Source organism: Miscanthus floridulus, chromosome 9, assembly GCF_019320115.1.
Source record: "Miscanthus floridulus cultivar M001 chromosome 9, ASM1932011v1, whole genome shotgun sequence".
Lineage (NCBI taxonomy): Eukaryota > Viridiplantae > Streptophyta > Magnoliopsida > Poales > Poaceae > Miscanthus > Miscanthus floridulus.
Genome location: NC_089588.1, coordinates 45093490 through 45097177, shown reverse-complemented (window position 1 = coordinate 45097177; position 3688 = coordinate 45093490). Strand labels below are relative to the sequence as shown.

Below are 3688 nucleotides of genomic sequence, written 5' to 3'. Positions count from 1 at the left end.
TTGGACTTGGGAGAGAGATAACAGAGTCTGTCAGAGGGAGAAGCACGGCGAGAACGTGCTCGTGGCCTCGTGGGTACCCCTCTACGTCACCCGGAGTGCGTGATCAATCGAGTTGCCGTTCCCAAAACCCCAATTCGATCTTCTACTTCCGATCCAGCCGCAAACGAGGCAGGAAGAAGGCCGACGCCGGCGCGGGCGCGGGATGGCGATGGGAGCGGCGGTTCGCGCGGCAGCCGCTGACGCCGTGGTGACGTTCCTGTGGGTGCTGTGCGCCTCCGCGCTCGGCGCCTCCACGGCGGCTATCACGTAGTACCTGGGGGTCCAGGAGGGCGCCGGCCACTACGCGCTCCTCGTCACCGCGTCCCTCCTCTCGGTGCTCCTCTTCACCTTCGACCTCCTCTGCGGCGCCAGCTTCAACCCCACCGACTTCGCCGCCTCCTATGCCGCCGGACTCGACGGCCCCTCCCTCTTCTCGGTCGCGCTCCGCTTCCCGGCGCAGTTACGGTAGCGATCGGCTTTTCCGCCCGTCGTCTGCCCCTTCTAAATTCAGTGTAATCAAGTCGAATTCTGAAGCAGCATCTTTGTTAGGCCGCCGGCGCTGTGGGCGGCGCCCTGGCCATCTCGGAGCTGATGCCGGCGCAGTACAAGCACACGCTCGCGGGCCCCTTGCTCAAGGTGGATCCCCACACCGGCGCACTTGCGGAAGGGGTGCTCACCTTCGTCATCACCCTGGCCGTGCTCTGGGTCATCGTTAAGGGCCCCCGCAACGCCATGCTCAAGACCTTGTTGTTCTCAGCCTCCATTGTCTCCCTCATCCTCGCAGGCGCAGAGTACACCGGACCGTCCATGAACCCAGCTAATGTCAGTATCTTGCCTTTCCTTTCATTTTGATCTCTCTCTGTTTGTTTGCTTCATTCAATGTCCACGGGTAGTTTCCGTCGCCATCTACTTCTTACTACTAATTTTGTTACCAAGAACATTACATTATGGCATTGGTGCAGGCCATGAGAAAACCAAATTAATTTTTTTTCATATGTGATATTGCATCCTGGACCTACAGCTTCAGAAGTACCATTCCTAAAATCTAACCTCCAATAACTATAATGGGCTTAGCAATAAAAGAACATACATACTGATGGGAATGTCATGGCCAAAACTCAGCTTCAGGTTGCAATGTTTCCATCTACTATAGCAAGTATCAGCGAATCTTTGTTAAGAAAAACATACTGCCAGAAATATTGCTATGTATTTGGCAGTTCGAAGCATTTGTTTTTATTTTTTTTACCACTACCTGTCAGTAATCTTTTATTTGGAGAAATACTTCTCTTATGATTGTGATGCGAAAGTTGCTTATTCATTATTTTTCACATTGATTTGTCCATCTGCGTTTGAGCAGTCAAAGAGTGTACTGCTTATAAAACAGTCTTGAGTCCTTTCTTTTTATATCAATCTAACAGTAAATTATAAAATTCTGAAAGTATATACCATTAGTTTTTTTATTATCAGGGCCCAGTATGCTTCACATAGTATTTATAAATCCTGAATGTGTTGTTAACTTATTTTAAGTTATTTCTCCTTTTGAGCAGCTCGGAGGTATCCTGTTTGTATCCATTTTCAGCTATGCACTTTGTAGGAAAACAAGCATTAATCATATCTTGTTTTCCATTTTATTTAGTAATTTGTTTTTGGTCAATTATCTTGAATAGGCATTTGCCTGGGCATATGTTAACAATTGGCACAACACATGGGAGCAGCTGTATGTGTACTGGATATGCCCCTTTATTGGGGCCATGCTTGCTGGATGGATCTTTAGGGCGGTGTTCCTACCACTGGCACCTAAGCCCAAGACCAAGAAAGCATAACAAAATTCAAGCTTGTATTCATATATAGTCATCACTCGGTTGTGGATGCTGGTTTTGAAGAAATCAGCAAACAGAGCAAGGTCAAATAAGCTCCTGTGTTGTATTTGATTTCTTCAACTTCCCACAAATTGGGTATTGTGCTCTGTTACTTATTTCTCATCAATAATTTATGTGTACTTGTAATTTTGGGCCGGTCAGGATGTATTTTTTGTCCTTTTATTTAGTTTTTTATAGGGGAATTTTGCTGTGGGACACTGGAGAATCAGGAAATTGGCCAGGGAACACCGCCAACGTCGAAATTTGCCAGTGGACATTACAAATTTGTGATTCTTTGCCGGGAGACACCGCGCTGATTATTTTATTTATTTTTCAGTTTCGAGGAGAGAGAAGGCAGAAGAAATGTTTAAACTGCCCTCGTCTTCAACCTCTAGTTTTCACCGGCTATTCGAACGCAGGCAGCTTCGGTTCCCACCTCGTCCATCTTGACCACCGCCGTGTGCGCAACCTTGGACAGGAACGTCGGCCCCCGTGCAGCGCCTGCAGGCGCTTCAGCTGGCCACCACGAGCAGGCCGCGGGAGAGGCCGCGGCCGCGCCTGCCAGCTCTAGCACCGGCCGCGCGTGCCGCGGGAGAGGCCGCCATGGCCGCGCACCTGGAGGCTCCGGCGAGGCAGCAGGGCCACCCGCGCCCGCCGTGTCTGTCCTCCGGCCCCGGCCTCGCGCAGGAGTACGATGCCACGCGGGAGGAGCCAGCTCCGCCGCCTCCAGCCGTCCCGCGACGCGTGGCTCGGCAGGTAATGCTTGCACCCTATGCCCTCCCAGTGGCAGAACTCCAGGACGGCGGCGTTCTCCCTCTCCATCTGCTCTAGGTCGCCGGCGGCCACCGCGGACCGCAGCAGCCCGACGGCGTAGAACACGTCCTCGTCCGGCATGGCCGTCGTCATCCTGTCGTCCCACCTGTCCTTGTTCATGGGGTACATGAGAACGAGACCCACGGGCTTGGTGTCCTTGAGGATGCTCTTGAACACGCCGGCGTTGAAGTCCACGATGCGCGACCTCGGGACGAAGAGGTTCAGCCATGGGTGCGGCACGTCCTAGATGCCGGCCGACCGCAGCTTCTGCTCATCCCGGCCGACTCGGTCGAGAAAATCCACGTAGGACACGTCTCTGACGAACGCATGCCCCGGGACGAAGCTCAGCTCTTCCAGTAGTGTCTCAAGTTTTACAGAGGATGAGGAGGCAGTAGTATCGTCATGATAGTACATTGCACCCTCGATGTAGTAGATTGCAGTAGACCCGCCCGTGCCCGCCGTGTCTGTCCTCCGGCCCCGGCCTCGCGCAGGAGTCCAGCCGCGTGTGACGATGGTCTGCTCAGAGTGATGGCGAGGCGGGGACTGACGGGTTGTAGACGACGGCGAGGGCGGTGCGCCGGCGCGTGCGAGGCGACCAAGGTGGCAAGGTGGCGTCATGCAGACTGCAGAGTGCGCAAGCGGTGCTGCACAAACAGGCGAGCCACCAGCGGGAGCAGCGCTGCAGCGGCGCGCAGGCAGGACGCACGCGGTCCTAGGGGTGACCGAGTAGGCCTGAGGCCTCAGCTGTCCAGCGACAGCGAGCAGTGGTTGCCCGGCGTCGATGCACTGCCGAACTGACGAATTTTGGCGGCGGCTGCACTCGGTACCATCGCGAGTTTAACGTGTGAGGATCAGCGCTGACGACGATGAGAAGGCAACAGTGTGTTTTGGCAAAAATTAGTGAATAGCTGGAGGTTGAAGACGAGGGCAGAAGAGTCATTTTCCTCACCTTCTCTCTCCACAAATCTGATAAATGA

At 53.6% G+C, this 3688-nt stretch overlaps 2 pseudogenes; one reads left to right on the top strand and one right to left on the bottom strand.

The window, feature by feature from the left end:
- Window positions 1-202: 202 nt before the first annotated feature.
- On the top strand, window positions 203-1901 carry LOC136481841 (aquaporin SIP1-1-like; annotated as a pseudogene).
- A 564-nt stretch (window positions 1902-2465) lies between these two features.
- Window positions 2466-3329, bottom strand: LOC136479782 (cytokinin dehydrogenase 10-like; annotated as a pseudogene).
- Window positions 3330-3688: the final 359 nt, after the last annotated feature.